At 45.4% G+C, this 18,057-nt stretch overlaps 1 long non-coding RNA gene across 1 annotated transcript; it reads left to right on the top strand.

Moving 5' to 3' along the window:
* The first annotated feature begins 1,033 nt into the window (after positions 1-1,033).
* Positions 1,034-17,164, top strand: LOC146766176 (uncharacterized). The gene is made up of 3 exons (XR_014958306.1): positions 1,034-5,684; positions 8,482-8,654; positions 9,608-17,164. It is a non-coding gene; the product is annotated as an uncharacterized LOC146766176 (long non-coding RNA).
* Positions 17,165-18,057: the final 893 nt, after the last annotated feature.

Raw genomic sequence — 18,057 nt, 5'->3', positions numbered from 1 at the left:
AAAGTAATTTATATTGCAGGGTTCAAAGTGATACATGCCTGGGTATAGGAGATTAGCAGTGGGATTTTCAAAAGCCCTATGTGAGTAAGGACCAGACTTAAAAAAAAAATAAAAAAGATTCACTGAATAAGCCCTGGTGTGAGATTTTCCTAGAAGTGAGTTAGGCACCTGGGATTTAGACACTAAGGGTGAGACTTTTAGAGGGATTTAGATGTCTGAAGATACAGGTAAGTACATAGTGGGATCTTTGAAAGCACCCAGTACCAGTGTCTACCAGAGGTTTCTGCTCTGGCACCTTCTGAGGCTCCACTAAATGCCTGAGTGAAACTGTGAGAACCCAAACCTTTCCAAAGGCTGGCTCCTGGCATTTGGGCACCCTCAAAAATTCCCAGTCTCCCTGCACTCCCTTCTTTTCTTTTTTCCCAGAAAGTCTAGAAGGAGAGTTCACTCTTTTAAGAGCTAATTCAGGAAAGTACTTAAGCACACAAGGAAATTACTCAGTGAAATGCTTCTAGGCATGAGGTGAAGCCCTGATCTCAGGGAGGCCAGCTGGAGATCTGTCACTGACTGCAGAGCAGTGGGGCTGTGCTCCATGGTAACCACAGCACCCTGCTCCTCTGCTGTTAAAGCCAGCAAATTAAAGTTGCTTAAATTTAAGCATAAAGTTAGGCAAGGTGCAGAAAGCGTTTTGGAGAGTCGTGCTCTCACCATCCCTGTTTTAAGTCAGATCCCAGATTTAATCTTATGCTCTCACAAAGCAAGAGCCCACTCTTTAAACATTTACAGGGACAGGTTTTGAACCTTTGACAGAAAACCTGGGAAGCAGATGAGAAGATTGGGGGCAGCCTGCTTCCCCCTCCCAGGGTCTGGGGAACAAGGCATCAGCCTCCCCTCCCTGCTCTGTAGAAGGCAGCAGCTTTGGGGAATATCCCAGAAGTAGGTCCAAAAGTGGAGCCCGGGGCTGGAATGTCCTGCACAAATCCCTCTCCACCCACCTACAGACCATGAGCTAGACCTCACCAGGCAGAGGCTGGCACCTCTGCTGGTCACACTTGCCAGGGTCATCATTTGGAAAATCCAGAACCTGCCAATCCATGGGTCCTGTCTGCTTTCCTGACCTGGACCCACCCCATTATCTGTCCTACCCCCCCACACCCCTGAGCTCTGACATCACAGACCCCCACTCATTCCAAGGCTCTCCCCACTGTGTCTATTGATTAGTTTTACATTTCTCCCCCATACACCTCATTCCTCACCTGTCTATCTCATACCAATAATATTCCACTGCAAGTCTACCTGGAGATGTGATTTAACCACTGGTTACATACCTCACTCTGTTCTATATATCTTTGTCAATCTGATCTCAGATCTGAAATCATAACTATGAATTACATTACTTAGCTCCATGCACCCTTTGAGCTCTCTGCTGTAACTCCTCTAGATGGGCATATTTCATTTGTTCAATTCTACCTTGAATCCACTTATTTAGCATACCCTGCTCCCCCATTGCCCACAAAACCATATAACTTTAGAATACATAAACCTGACCACTCCAGCTCTGACATATTTACCTAATCTTCTTTCTTATGGCTTAACACAGTTTAGTATCAACTAAATAAAAATGTATCACATATTTCTATTCCTCTAAGATGCAAGGTTAAGTTAGAGACAGGGTTAAGGCTTATGGCTTAGAGTTAGGGTCAAGGTTTGTTGGAATTGGGCAGAGATTGGTTTAGAATTGGGATATAGTTGGTTCAGCATTAAGCATGATGTTTGATTTGTGGCTGGGTTTCGGTGAGTCATGGGTTAGGTGTAGGATAGGATTGGTATCAGGGTCAGTGGGAGATCTCAGTTTGTGCTAGGATTAGGTAGTGGATGCAGTTTTAGGTGAGGTCAGGGGTTTGGATTATTGCTGTGTTCAGATACTTTTGGTTTAGGTTTGCATTAGTGCTATGTTAGAATAAGCATTAAGTTAAGAGTTGTGTTTGTGTCAGAATTTAGAATTAGTGTTAGTTTTAGGATTGATTTGGGAGTCACATGTCAGCCTTGATCATGTAATCTCTCTATGCTTATTTCTTGTGCAAACAGATCTATTGTCTTTCTGTCCATCTAATTTTCCCTCCTACACACCCCTGTAGGTGTTCATAGGTGAGTTTCATAACACTTAATAATCCATTTTCCCCATGTTTTCTCATTTACCTGACCTCTTAGCCTATTTTGCATACATTCATGTCTCACACATCTAATCTATCTCACATATACTAACTGCTCTCATCCTTTCTTACAGCACTAATGTATTCACCCCTTCTGATTTTGCCTGTCATGCCCAAGACATCAATGCAGCTACTGCCACGATTAACGATATTTTTTCTGTTTCTTTTATTCATACTCATTAAGGTAGCACTTGTGACTACTTACCTACCTAATTAATCTGATGCAAATTTCAATTAATCTCTCTGGATTTCCATAGTACATCCCAAACTATATATTTTCATCTCCCTCCTTGTTCCATCCATATTCATTTCTCTGCTCACTAGTACCCACTCTGATGAGCTTCCTGGTACCCACTCATCTGTATGTGCACCCACATCCTTCTTCATCAATCATCCTGTCCAGGATTTACTCTTCCATTAAGCATCTTTCTAACTCGTACCATCAGGCTAATTTCTCAACACTCCCAGCTCATGAATACTCCTCTGTCTCCTTATCTACCCAATACCTGGTCCAACCTGTTAGCTTGCTAATTGTTCCAAGCTTGTTTTTTTCAGCATAATCTCTTCATTCTGCATGAATTTTATATGTGATATATTTACTCCATTACTATTTTACCTCACTCCTCCTAAAGTGCTTTTTTGCTTTTTCCCTCTCCTGTCTGTACACTTTATCTTTTTTTGTGTGCTTTGACCCCATGCTTTCTCCACTCCCCTATGTCTTGTACATCCCCTTTTTCACAGTTCTCTGTGTGTTTGCAGGGAGTCTCAATCACCAGATACCCTCTCTATGGGAGCTGCTCATCTATTCTTCTATTCACTGCTCATCTATTAACTCTGCTATTGTTCTTCTTTTATCTGTTCCTCCCTCCATCTACATTCCCCATAATCAATGTCCCATTCTCCCTATCAGCACATTTTTATTGGCATATGTTTATTCCATTCTTCTAGCTATCTTTCCATTTCTTTACCCAGAGAACACATGGTCTTTCTATTGTCAACTTGTCCCTCTCAATCTAATCTCTTTCTGTCTTGGCCTTTAATTTATTAATTTGTTCTCTGCAGCTTTATCTAGTCAATATTTCTAGCTAATATGAGCTCTTCTGATAATTCAGCCAGTATATACCACCATCTCTTCATCCACCCACCTATCTGATTTCCACTCAGCTGAACTAGCCTCAGAATATTCCCAGTGTATTCCCAGCACTTCCAGTGGATAACCTTTTCCTTGTTACTCCCATTCTCCTGTTAGATATGTTAGCACCACTGCTGCAGTGGAATTTATGTAGCCAAATTTCTCTTTACATCCCTAAACATATCAACAGACACAGCAACAGTTCACGTGTCCATTTCTTCCCTACCTTCAACTCTTTTCTACTCTGTACTTACCTCCTTACTACCTAATATAGCTACAGACTTACAATACCTGCTTTCCATATTTCAACCTACAAAATTCCCAGCCATCCACCAATTACTTTACCTACCCAGTGCAGCTTTCTTATTCCATATTTATGTGTTCCACACCCATACAACAAACCAATACCTGATACACAAACACCTATTGCTCATTTTAGATGGCCATCAGGCTCAGGTGTGCTGCATTCCTTCCTTCCTTCCTTCCTTCCTTCCTTCCTTCCTTCCTTCCTTCCTTCCTTCCTTCCTTCCTTCCCCACCACAGACCCTATATATATAATTATGCCAATTATTCTAATTTATGCATCCCCCATGTACCTGTGTACCTCTGCCCATTTAATTATGTCTGTTTATCTCAGCTGTCCATCAGTTTACACCATAAAATCCAGCAGCCAGCACATGGGGCCATTTGATCTGGGTGCCCAATGCTCTCTCCCTCATTAGACAAGAGGTAATTCAGTCCCACGTAACTCCAGCACTCTCAGTGACCAGCCTTGTATCAGACAGATGGGCACAGGGGCACAGAAAGCAAGAATGGATATCTGAGCACATGTCATGTAACCCATGAATCTCAGAGCAGAAATAACAATCAGTTGTGAACAAGTAGAAGTTTTCTGACACGCTGGGGAGGTCAGGGCTGTTATCCTAACAAAAGGAAGAAAAGTGCACCTTGGGAACAGACAAAATAATCATCTCTGCAACTGTGAAAAGTGGGATTTTCACTATGTGGGGGTTTTTGTCATCATACTACCAGGGTAAGAGAAGTCACATCAAAGGCTCCCACCTCAGCTCTCCTCTCTTTTTTGTAAGTTTTGTTTCCTGTTTTCCTTTGGCACTTTGAATCTTTCCCTGACCAGGTGAGTTTAAACCTGCCTGCAGCCATTGTCAGGGAGCTTCTATCCAGTAAAATTGGTGTCTTCTTACTCTGAGACATCTTTTTTTTTGCTGCTCAGATTCTGGACCCTGACCTGGGTTCAAACTAAAGTCTCATAGGACCAATCCGCATGGCTGAATGGGGGAAAACCTCTGAAACCCTGAGTTTGGAATTGTTCAGACCCAGGAATTTGAATTATCAGGATGCTGAGCTGTAGGATTTGGTTTTGAATGTTTTGCTGTTATTTGAACTATTCTCAATTACTCTCCAAAATCAAACCAGTATCATTTGCTGCCAAAAATATTTGAGATCAGTGAACCATCAGGTGGCAACGACTGACAAAGCAGATTTGGAAGCACATGGAGTTATGCTTCCAAGTGCCATGGAGGGAGCTGAGGACTGGGATGCCCCAGGAGGTTTTCCTGAGTCCTGGCAAGCCGCACACGTGGCAGGAACTGGGGGAGTGGAGGGCAGGAGTCGGGAAACTCTTGGGAAAGTGTCATAAATACCTCTCAGTATTCCCCGAGATAGCAGAGCCCATACATGCACTGCTGGTTGCAATCACCAGCCTCTGTGAGAAATTGTTTGTCTTGGTCTTTGCATTAGGTAAGTGCCCAACCCAAAATCACTGATAACAGCAGACACCAAAAAAAAGGGGAAAAAAAGGAAAAAAAAAAAAAGCCAAAACCAGCCCAGAGACAAGGTCTCCTTGGGCCCCCAATCAGCAACAAAAAAGGCAGCAACCAGACAGCCATTTAGTGAGCATCTCAAAGCTATCTACCGTCTGCTGGAGGGGCTTTAAAGGCATCAGATTTGTGTGTTTGGCTCAAGCCAAGTGAATTGTAGTCTAAAGCTTTTCCTTGAATTCAAGGCTGTGTTTACTGCAGTCAGGGCGAGGGGAAGGAGGCAACCCCAAAGCCCTCCCTCCTCCTCTTCCCCCACCCTGCAAGCCCCAGGCTTGAAACTTGATTTAAAAAAAAAAATACAAGATTGAATTTCAGTTTGCAGGATTAGGGAGATGACTTTTAGGGGCTGCTTGTTGGAAAAAAAGGAAAGCAAAGCAGCTGGGAGGGATTAGGCTGAGCTGGCGTCTGCACTTTCAACTGATTCAATTTTGCTCCACAAGACATTGTATCTGAGCCTTTCTGGAGACTATTCAAAGCAAATCATTTTCATTTTACCATTTGGTAAGTGATCAGAGTCTATTTTTAGTGTCTTGGAAGCGTCGGGGGTTTTCTCTCTATCCTTTTCTTTTATTTTAATTTTTCTTTTCTTTTCTTTTTTTTTTTTTTCCTTTCTCCGCTTTCTTCCACAATTGAATATCTGCATTTGGGGCATCAAGAACAGGCATGTTTGGAGGGAATGTTTACCACAGCCAGCAGCTTAAATTTATTTTATGCCTCACTTACAGAAGAAAGGGCACCAGAGAGAGAGGTTGGACCTGGCAGGGCTGTCAAACCACTCTCTCAAAAAGTCTCCCAAAGCCCAGACTCTGCATCAGTTTGGGTGGCTTTTTGGGTGATTCCTTATGATTTTGGCAGATCCCAGCAGCTGAACATGGGGCTGTTAGCAGAGGTTGGGGTCCCTGTGCCCAGGAGCTGTTGAGCAGGAGGGGAGCTGGGATATATTCGAGGGTACAAGCTGATGTTTCTCCAGGTAATCCCCAATTCTCCCTCCCCCTGCAAGGTTAATTTTACAACTCAGAGGTGTTTTGCAATATCTTTGGTGCTTTTGTTGCATTTTTCATTGAAAAAAACAGAAATCAGAAAACATTAAAAAAAAGAAAAGGAAGAAAAAGTTTTACCACTTGGGAGAAAGACTTCTGCTTTCAGTTTAAATTCAGTTTTCCCACATTTTGTTTTATCTTAATTTCACTTTACTGCAAACAAAAGAGTTTGAATGGTGGTTTTCTCTTTCTTTCTTTCTTTCTTTCTTTCTTTCTTTCTTTCTTTCTTTCTTTCTTTCTTTCTTTCTTTCTTTCTTTTCTTTCTTTCTTTCTTTCTTTCTTTCTTTCTTTCTTTCTTTCTTTCTTTCTTCCTTCCTTCCTTCCTTCCTTCCTTCCTTCCTTCCTTCCTTCCTTCCTTCCTTCCTTCCTTCCTTCCTTCCTTCCTTCCTTCCTTCCTTCCTTCCTTCCTTTCTTCCTTTCTTCCTTTCTTCCTTTCTTCCTTTCTTCCTTTCTTTCTCTTTTCTTCCTCTTTTTTCCTTCCTTTTCTCTTTTCCTTTCTTTCTCTCTTTTCCTCTTTCTCTCTCTCTCTCTCTCTCTCTCTGTCTGTCTCATTCCTGGAGATGTTTGGTCTGCTACATTGCTTCACAAGCTGAGATCCTTCTGCAAAAAGGGGCACAGGCTGGGTGAGGGTCTCACAGCATCCTCTGGCCCTCCACAAACACAGCAGCTCCCTTACACTTTGGGGAGGATAAAGGCTTTTGCAACCAATGGTTAAAAGCCTTTCTCTTGCTGGCCTTGCCACAGATTCATTGTGTGCCTTTAGGGCAAGTTATTTATTGTCTTTGTGCCTTCTCTTACATTAAATGCTTGTAGCAGAGAACAGAAAATGATAAATGCTGGGGCATTTTCCATCTCACACTGTATTGCAAAATATCACTTTGCTCCAGGAGCAGGAGTGCCTTCTCTGCTTCCTAACCCTGAGATGGCAGATAAACAATGCAATATCAAATGCTGCATTTCCCAGTCAAAAGTCCAACCTTGGGACAAGAATCCTTCAGGTTGAATATTTTTCCTTTTTTTGTTATATTCTCCACAATGTTTTTTCTATTAAATGTGTATAAAGAACTTGATTTGAGTAACAGGGTGCAGATTGCACTCTAAATCAGCTGGGTGAGTTTATTCTGTTTAGTCTGTAAAACAGGGGAAGGCACTGTCCATCCCTGAAGGGCATCCCTGGCAGTGTGGGGTGTTTGGAGGAACATGGGCAGGAGCCCTCCTGGCACCACCAGCCCTTTAGCACACACAGGGCCACTCACAATGCAGCTCAAAAGGATGGGGCAAAACAAGGAGGAGGAATGTAATAAAACACCCACTCTGTGCAGGGAGGAGAACTGTGTGCAAAGCCCTAAGAGCACCAGATCCAGAAAATAAGCTGTGGGTGAAGGCAGGGACACCATCCCCTGCCTTCAGGAAGGGAAGCACCTTCAGGAAGGTTTGGTGAGATGCCTAGGATCAGCTGTGCCTTAAGAAGGCAGAGAAAACCTCTCCTGCCTCATTCTTGCTGTCCTGGGCTCAGGCTGCAGCCTGTCTGGGTGTTTTGGCCACAGCAATCCTCCACCCAGAAGAGCCAGGCAGCAAGAGCCTTGTAATAGCAACAGTCCTTTATTCACAAGAGCAGAAAAGGGATCTGCAGGCAGGGGGAGAGAAGGGGGTGGGGGGCAAAACACAAGTGATCTTGTAAAAGAGACCCTTAAAAAATGCCATGCATGAAGGCCCTTGCTCCAGCTTTTTGTTTATCAGTCTGCAGTCAGAAGAGGAGAATGCAATAAGTGCGTGGCACACAGGGAACCAGAGGTAGGAGGGTCTCTTTTAATAAAAAAGAATAGACCTGAACAAAGAAAAAGTTTCTGCTAAACTGATGGTGGCAGATGGCATCAGCCCCACCATGTTCCCTTTCAATTGCGGGAAAATATAGTAAAGCAATTTAATGAAAACGCTTAAATAAGCAAACAGTGCAGTTAATTGAACCCATATGCATTAGGAAGGAAATCTAAAGTATACTGATTCATTAAGTTTTATATAACTGTAAACCCCCAGAACCTAAGACAGAGTAAGAAGCCATGATGAAGTGCCAGCTAGAAGGGGACCTTCTACCCAGCTTCACTTCGATCTGTTTTGTTATGACAAGAACAAGTGGTTTTAACAAGTACACCATAAATCAGGAGTGTGCACTCCAGCCTGGAGCCTTCCAGGTACCAAACTCTGCTGCAAGCTCACATTCCTTTTCCTCTGATAGACTTTTTTATTTTCCAAGACAGAAATAACTGGAACTTGGATGCTGCCATCTGAAAAGAAAACGAGCAGGAAAGCGCTGGCCCTTGAGGTCTATATTATATTTTTTTTATTCAAGAAAACTTGGTGTTGCACCTGGATGATGCTCCCTGAGACACTTAATTGAGGGCTACATGTCCCTCACATCTGGCTTTGGCAGGTAAAACAAACTCCTTTTTTTGGCAGTGAGCATGGTTCCCCAGCTGTGACTTTTGGACAGAAATAGGATAGACAGAAAGCTGGGCCTGGAAAGGTGACTGCTATACTCACAGTTTAAAAACTACCCATAAATAAAATCCTGGGGAGAAAGCAGCTCTGGCACCATTGAAGGAAGTTCAAAAGTTCCCTTTGATTACCAGAAAGGCAGAACTTCAGATCAGATCAGGAAACCTCTGGGGATGTTTGGTTCAGGATTTGCCTTGTGTGATTTGGAGCTGGAGGTATCGACCCTGTTAGCTGCTTTCACTGGGCTTTCCCTGGCTCATGAAACAAGATCCATTCAGTTTTCAGAGAAATCTGGTTTTCTGCAAATAAAATCTGGCAAGTGATGATGAACTGATCCCAAGGCACAACTGTGAGCTGGGTTTTGGATTTTTCAGTGATGCTGATTCAAAATGTCATCACAGTGAGCAAAGACCTTCATCCTCAGTGATTTTGGTCTGAAAGGAAGGGGCCCTACAGCCATGAGAAGGGTCTCAAGGTAATTGGAAGGACATCCAGAGCATCCAGGCTGGTCCAGGAGGTCATCAGTAACCTGTGGAGACACTGAGGCCTTTTCCATCCATATTCACCTGCTATGTACAACTCAGCAGATAGAGGATGTAACAGGAGAAAAAACTACACAGGCAAAAAATTGCAAAAATTAACTTTTCATTCATACGGGTTGACAATGGATGCTAAATCATTGCATAGTGCAATTCTTCTTACTCAGGACTTAAAAAAAACCCAATTACTTGAAAATGAGCAAAAAGAAAGCAGACATCTTTGACAAACATGCAGAACATTATGGAAAATAAATTATTGATTTTAATAAACAATAAAAAAGACAATAAATTTTGAGGCTGAGACTTCATAGAGATTTACAAATATATTGGGTTTTTTGTCTCTCTACAGGTGGTGATGTGGGGATCCCAAGGGATGGGGAGTGATGGGGACATGGAGTTGCTTGTGGTGACCTGACCCTACCACCCAGAGCACTTTGGCCATGCTGCAAGAGATGCAGCCCCATTCTGAAGGGAAAAGTTCTGCTGGTAGGTGACTACTGCAGCCCCTGTTTGAATTTCCTGGATGTCAGGCACAGTTAATGTCAGGGAGACAGAGGGAGAGCTGAATTGTTGGCCCCAATTCAACAAGCCACTTAAGCACAAGCTTAGCTGTAAGTACGCACTTAAGTCCCTCCTTATATAGCAGAACATATGTTAACACCTCGCTGAAGCCTGGGCTAAGTGCATGCTCAAAGTTAAGCGTCTGCTTAAGAGCTTTGTTGAATCAGGACTGTTGTTTACTTCCAACAATTGATGTCTCCTGGAATATCCACAGTTGTAGCTGCAAACCTCTTGCATCTGTTTTCTCTTAAGATTATTAATCGAGTCATTCTTTAAAAAACACACGGTGACACAACCCGTGACAATCTGCAATTGCTGCCTCCAGGAGAGCAGGGAACCAACAAGGCAGGAGCATTTCCATAGAGATGCTTCATGCTCTTAATTTTTCCATTTTATTCTAGGGAGTTTAAGGGAAAGCAAATGTGTTACAAAACAAAGTGGAAACAAAGTGGAGTCATCAACAATAGAAATTATCCGAATTTAACTTGATTACAAGAAAATGTGTTTCCAGTTTTAAGAACTGTAGAGATTGCTGGAATATAGACTTGTAAATGACAAATTGCTTATTGAATATGTCAGGTTAATATATATACATGCAAATCACATAAGTATAAAATTGGTCCGATAAATCGAACAGCTATGTCAGGAAATCTTGAGCTATTGGACATGGCTTAACCCCATCATCAGGCAGTAGAAGGGACATTTTAGGGAAATAAAGGAAATTCACAATATGTGTTGTTATTCCCATTCCCAAGATGATGAGCCCCCAAAGAAATAATGCTCCTTGTTAATGCTCCTTGGACTGTAGTGAGTCTGGGATGTCAGGGTGCTCTCAGGAATGACAGACAGGTAAGGCACAGAGCAACGTTTTGGTGTCTACCCATCTTTTTTTTAAGTTTATTTTCTTTTGCCTGGTTGTTGAGCATCTGTCCTGTGCTCTGCTCCCCTTTAGGAACAAGGTTGCTCCTTCTGTTTCTCCAGGCAGGTGTCCACATCCCCATTCAGGTCCCAGGGCAGATCTGGGGACACGCTGAGGTGCCACAGTGTCCCCAGAGAGGAGGGAGCCCATCCCAGCTGCAATTCCTCTGCCTGGGCTCAGGTCTGTCACCAGCTGTCCTGGCCCTGCTGCATTTCCCAGCAATGCTGGAGACTTAGACCACAATAGAAGGAAATCACTAAAGCTGAATTGCTCCAAGTAAGTCCTCAGCAGGGTTTGACTGGTAAATATTTAACAAGGAGAACTCCCTATCCTCTCCTGGTACGTATTAAACTAATACATTTATTTTAACAAGGGAAACGGTTTCCCCAAGCTCCTGCTCAATTTGAGTCCTTGACTTCTACAAAAGCCTCAGTAAGGCTGGCTTCCTGGGGCTCAGTAATTCACTGGGACTAAACGAGAGATGGCTCTGAGCCATGAACTTGGAGTCTGGAGGTGACAGGACCTCCCCAAGGTTGGGGAGAGCCCGGTACTGGGGTTTCCATTCCCACCTGACTTCAGACTGGTCCAACACCCACCTCAGGACATCCCTGCCACCACCAGCTTCTGACCACTTCAGCCATCCTGTGGAGCCAGGTTGGCTGTATCCCACCTGTTTTTCCATGTAGTTTCCATGTGCTGGAAGCAGTTCTGATGCCAAGTTCTCCCCACAAAGCTTTGCAAAGCGCTGGCTCCACCAGCACCCACCCCACACTTCTTCGACCCCCAGTCCTTTCTGCTGCCTGTCCCCATGCTCAGATGGAGCCGGGTGTCACGGGCAAGGGCACGATGCTGGGAGAGCGAGCAGCTCGCATTCCTTGTCCCCACCTGGTGATGCTGAGGGTTTATTTCCCCTTGGCTCTGCTCTTTCCTCCATTCCATGAACCAGAAGGGGACTGGCACCCCCTGAGCAGAAGTGCTTTTACAACCAGTGATCTTCTGAGATGCCCTAAACCATTTCTCCTCAGGAAACCCTGCTGAGCCATCTCCTCGTGCTTTCTGACCTAAGCAGGACACACTCACAAATGCAGCCCCACACATGGGAGTTTGGTTCTCTGTAAGACCTTCCCACAGGACTGGGGCTCTGCCCACTGTGGGCTGTGCTCCTTTGTGCTCCAAGCAGGAAGGTGGCTGCCTGGTGAATGCTGCCTCTGCAAAGCATGCCCAGAACAGCCCACAGGACATGTCCCTGGTGCCACAGCCCACCCATGGGCACCCACAAACTGCATGGCTGCTCTCCAAGGCGTTGCTGCTACTGGGGGCCCCAGAGATGGTCCCATCCCCTGCAGGCAGTGGAGGCTCCTGGTGCTGCTGCCTGCCATCCCAGCTGGCAGGGCCCAATGCTGCCCTTGAGGGCTGCAGGCAGCTCTGAGGCTGCTGGACTCTCTCTAGTTCTCTCTAATATTTGACTATACTAAAATTTTATACTAATATTTTTTCAGATTTTCCTTCAAGGAAATAAGAATCTCTGAAAGCAACTCCCAACTTTGCATCTTTGCTCCGAGCCATCCCATGACTCCAGCACTTCCACTCTGACTCACGGGTAGAGGGCAGGTTTGAACAACTGTGGCTGCTTCTGCCAAGGCAATTATGGCTCCTGGCATCACAGCCCAAAAGTCTCTGGGAAACTTTCCCTGCTCAGCTTACCCTGGTTGCAGTGTGTGAGATGATGTCTGACATTCCCAGGAGAGATGCAGGCACTTGAGGGGGAAAAGGGAAGATGTGGGGCCTTGATGCATTGGGAAGAGCTCCCTGGTTCCATAAACCATCTTCTGCACACTTGGCATCTCTCCCCATGCCTGGTGGGTAAGTAGTGCTGGGAGATCCTTTCAGGTGATGCTGTGAGCATGAAAACATCCAACAAAACTTGCTGTGGTCTGAGCACCTGACTTCTTTTCTCCTGCCCCAATGATTTGACACATTCACTCTTTGTCACCACTAAAACGTGTCTCTGAACATCCGTTCCCCAAATATTCCAGTCTGCCTTCAGTTCTTCCCAATATTTAATAAACACACCTCTTGAAAAGGGCTGAGGGGAGACAAGGAATGTTTACCTTGCCCTCACAAGCAAACAGAAAGTCTGTCCCTGATCCCATCCCCACCTGTCCCAGCCCACAGCAGGCAGCAAGGTCTCTCCCACTGCCAATAATATCAGTAGGAAAATCCTTTCCACTCTGCTTTTCTGGGATTGTGATTCCAGCAAGCCTTACAGCAGCTTGGCAGTACAGTAAATAAGAAACAGATTTCCAAATGTTTTGATTTACCATCTTTCCTTTGTCGCATCTGAGCCTGGGGGCTGAGGACCTGACTCCAGAGAGTCTCCATCCAGATCACCAACCTGCACCCACAGGCAGTAACCCACGGTGAGGCAGGACCTGGCATGGGCTCAGCCTGCCTGGGGATATCCCAGAGGAGAGCGTGCCACGCAGAGCAGCAGCTCATCAGGCCAACAGAAATCCACAAGCATCTCTACAGAAGTGCCCAGTTCCAGTGCAAAATGGAAAATTGGACAGAAAAGAAGCCACTGGAGCACATCCCATGCTGAGGGTGGTAAGCCATGAAACATTCACCACAGTTGCTTCTGTGCTGGTCTGAGATGTTGTGCTGTTCCTCTTACCATTGTCCCAGCTGCATTTTCCCCAGACGCTCTTTCATAACTGTCAGGATTTTAATGACAGTCTCAAAGCACTGGGTTTGATCCTCTTCCCACATTAGCATCAGTCCAGATTAACTTCATCAGTTGGAACAAGCCCTGGTGCATGGGCATGCAAGAAGAGCACAAATAGCAAGATTCAAGTACATATCCTTTTTATAAAAAAAAAAAAAACATTTTCAGGACTTTTCCTAATCTTCTTTTAACTGGGCTCTCCACTTGTTGAAGTAGGGGGTTCCCACTGAGCTCAAACCCTTCCCTAAAATATTCCTTGAGGTGGCTGCAGGTAGCATGACTTTATGCATTAGAGCATGATGCTACCTGTGATCAAATACAGCATCCATCTGAAGATTACCTCTTGTGCAGAGTGAGGCTGGACTCCACTCAGTAGTACAATTTTGGAACAAACTTTGAGCCCTTTCTCGAGCAGAAAATCTCTGTGGATGCAGTTATCTTGCAGAATAAAGGCTATTTTCCCTGTCTGATTCACACAGGTGATGACTAAGCTCATGAAGCATCTCTCAGCCCATGTTTTATTCACAGACCTTTCATCCAACACCTTCTCTCAGCACAGGAAAAAAACATTCTGCAACCTAATGGTCGCAGAGGGAAACCTTTTCTCTGTCCATGCCTCACTTCCCAGGGTCTGCAGCCTTGGAGAAATAAGTCATGACCCCTCAAGGAAGTCCTCTGGAAAAGACCAGTCACTGGGCTGCATATAAAACCTCCAAACTTTATCCTCATAAATAAATTTTTCTCTTTTGAATACAATACTTCACGCATTGCAGATTTGGTTTTTGAATACGTCAGAGTCAGTTAATGGGCTCAGATTAGTCCCAGCCTGGTTTCACCAAAGCCAAAGTGGCAGCAGTAAGAGACACAGCCTCCAACACCAACATGCCTTTGAGCAGAGTCCTGCTGTCTGCTGTGCAAGGATGACTTGCAAAGTAGGCAGATAAAGCGTGTGGTTATGAATTTCGTAATGCTGGCACTCAGATGCCATGGTGCAGGGTAATCCCACGGATCATGGAGAGAATATTTCGAGGGCAGAGCTTCAAAGCAGTGTCTAGATGCTGCAGGAACTGATGCTGGCATGGATTTATTTCCCAACCCTCATTTTCCCTACTATTTTTTTAGCTACTACAGCCCTTGTTTTAATCCCAGGTGTCAAAGCAGATCTGAGGCAGTGAGTGCCGTGGCTAGAGGGGACAATCCCTGTTTCCCATGAATGTGTGAGCTGGACAAACACGGAGCGAGGATCTGGAATTTGTCACCCTCCAAACCAGGCTCACAGGTACTTCTCATGCTGTTACCCCTTGTGCAGGCACTTATGAACCTGCTAGAGCCTCACAGCAGCATCACAGCTCTGTGTGAGGGGGTGCTGCAGGGTGGTAGGCACAGGCTGGAAAGCAAAAAAAGCGTGGGCAGCTCCTGTGAACAGTCCAGTGGTGTCCAGAATCCAGCCATGGACACATGCACACGGTGTATGATCACACACCAATAAATAAGACAACAGAGTTATGGTGGGCAGTGCTTGATACTAAATAGGCAGAGTCCTATTGGGTTATAGGACAAAATCAACATCACCCTGGTGAGTAACTTGGGAAGTAATTAAGAGCAGTTTTATAGGTGCCAGGTCCCGCTGAGCGATAGACCAGTAAAACTGTGTCTGAGTCTTCTGAGGGATGGATGTGAGGATGGAACACACAGGCCAGGCTCCGCTGCAGCTGGGACAGGTCTGCCCATCCCCACCCCTCTGACACCTGGAGAGCTCAGGGCACTTCACACAGGACCCAGTTACCCTCTCACTCCCATGCTGCACATTCTGGAATGGCTCCACCTGCTTTGGAGCTGATTCACACAAGGTACTAACCAAAACTAAAGGGCCATGCTCCCAAAAGGTTGGACCAAAGTCTTTAAGCAGTTAAGCTTTGAGAGTGCACTGAAGGAGTGCTGCTCCCAGGGTGGGCATGCTCTGCATCCCTCTGATCTGACCACCAAACACCTCCAGGCTGGGCATCCAGAAATGGAGGTGACCAGGAAGAGCAGGGTGTTTTCCCAGAGCCAGGCTTTGGGTTTTTGCAGTTCAGCCTCAGCAGAATGGGCAGGAGGCTCTTTCCAAGATGCCAAAAGGAAACACAGCAGTGGGACCCACCCAGCATTGGGTCCTCGCTCCCTGAATCCTGCAGCCAGCGCTTGGCTGACCCAGCACCAGGGCCTGGGGAGCCAGCTCATGTTCTCAGACCAAGGCAACATTTTTATCACGCCAATTTAAACCATTAATAATTGTCTCCCAAACCCTCCCAAGCTTCCAACATTATGTAAACAGAAGTGAATTAAAATTATTTTTTCCATCGCTGTTTGAAATGTGTGATGCTTTTTCTAAACTGCCCCATGAGCAGAAGAGAGAGAGGGGTTTGAAACAGTTCCCTGGCCTCCAGCCAGGTCCCAGCCAGTACTTTATATCTCACTTCAAGACAGTCAGAGCAAGGGTTTAAGAGGCTTTGAACACAAACAGCGTGAGGTTGGTTAAGTCCTGCTTTGACCAGTGGCAAGCAGTGGAGACATAAACAGATTTCATTTGAACTGGGCTTAATGTAGCTGGGTTTACAGAGTCCCAGCTGATTTGCACATACATCAGAAGTGGTGTACATTTCGGGTGGCAGCGTGGTCCCATGGGGAGGGCAGCCATCCGTGTGGGTGCCCCGGCGCTGGCGCTGACCCCCCGTGCACCTCTCAGCAATCCCCACCGCTCCTTTATCTGCAAAATGGAAAGAGTTGACCTACTTCACAGAGCAAACCTGGAATCAATTAATGTCTAGCCTGCATTTAGGAGAGGCAAAACACTATATAAACATTATGTATCATTTAGCTTCTGAGGAAAAGCCATCGCCTGACAAAAGGGGCCTCTCCTTTCTATTTTATGAAGTCTGGTTCACACTGGTGCAGGCCTCCTTGACTCTTTTGGCCTGGTCCTAATTTTTCCCAGCCCGGATTGCAGGAGACTTCATCTCACAAAGTACATTAATTTGCCTCATTAATAAGTGGGGGTCCCCTTGCTGAGAACCCCATTTCTAGTTTGTCTGCCCAGCGAGTCTCCCCAGCTGAGGGGCAGCATCACACGGCCTGTTGGGCACCAGGGCGGCTGCTGGATCCTCCCAAGACCAGAGACATTATTCACTGCCCTGCCTGCCTGATCTAAGGAGCTGAGCAGCATCCCAACACACCACTCTCTGAGCAACCTGTGCTAGTGCCTCCCCACCTTCACGGGGAAGAATTTCCTTCTAACATCTCATCTAAATCTACTCTCCTTAAGCTTAAAGCCATTCCTTCTTGTCCTGTCACTTCACGCCCTTGTAAGCAGCCTCTCTTCATCTCTCCTGGAGCCCCTTCAGGCAGTGGAAGAGGATCTAAGGTCTCCCTGGAGCCTTATTTTCACTGGGCTGAACAACCCCAGCTCTCTCAGTCCATGGTCAGGTTAGAGGAATTTACCACTCTCTGCCTTTCAGACAGCTGATTGTGATGCCTGGCCCCTGCGTTTATCCCGAGTTACTCACCACTGTCTTTGGTGCATTCTCCTGCTATTAACATTTTATTTTCTGTTTTAAAAATACCTCCATACCCTTTATGACAGGTGTCTCTTCACATTGGTTGCTGTCCTGCAGTCTCCTGCCCTTGCACACCATTCCTGCAACCTGTCTGAGCCCTTCCTATAAACACAGGAAGGCTCAGGATTGTTTTTTGCTCTACACAGAAGTTTTCTCTCACCACCAAAATAATGAAAACCAGGATAACCAACAACCCACATCCTGAGCTGGGGGTGCCAAGCAGTGTGATGCTGCTGCTGCTGCTGCAGGTGCAGTGCTGCTGGTGAGAGCCAGCCCTGCATTTTTGGGCACCCAGGGGTAGCAGCAGTCCTGGCTCATGGACTCAAGGTGACCCTTGTCACTCACACAAACACAAATGCTGCAGGAATTGTCCCTGTTCAGTGACAGCTGTGGGGTGACCCAAATAGAGCCAGTGATGCTGATAACTCAGTTATACCCTTTGTAGAGGGATTTGCTAATCTAAATAAGTAAAGGTCCTTTAACTTTGGGCTCATTAGCTCTGAAACCTGCAATAACTATTTCTGGGGATAGTGTTTGCTCCCCCTTGTTTGGCTCTGGCCTTGAAGCCAGCACACAAGCAAACCTGCAATTCAGAGAAAATTCCAAACAATGCTTTTTGTGTCACCCACAGGCCACAGAGCTGGGAAACCCCTAGTAAAAGAAAATTTTAAGAGAAGGAGAAAAAGTTTAAATAAATAATTATCAAGAAAAACCACCAAGGGATTGTACATGCAGAGTTATGTGGGCTATAATTCTGGAGGAGTGAACAGAATTGGCATGGCTGGGGGATGATCAGGTACCCCACAACCCACTGATTTTCCATCTCACTAGACCATGTGCTGTGGAGATGTCAGAGAAAAGCAGGTTTTCATCCCGTTTCTCCACCAAAAGGGTCACATCATGAATAAGAGCACCACATATGTTTCCATCATGTTGGCAAAGTTTTAGGAAGTATCCCTCATAAAACACAAAATGATTACAAATGAGAACATGAAAAACAA

This window comes from Lonchura striata, chromosome 13, assembly GCF_050655825.1.
Source record: "Lonchura striata isolate lonStrDom1 chromosome 13, ASM5065582v1, whole genome shotgun sequence".
NCBI classification, from domain to species: Eukaryota; Metazoa; Chordata; class Aves; order Passeriformes; family Estrildidae; genus Lonchura; species Lonchura striata.
The sequence above is the reverse complement of the archived record's forward strand: the minus strand, read 5'-3'. Positions and strand labels throughout refer to the sequence as shown.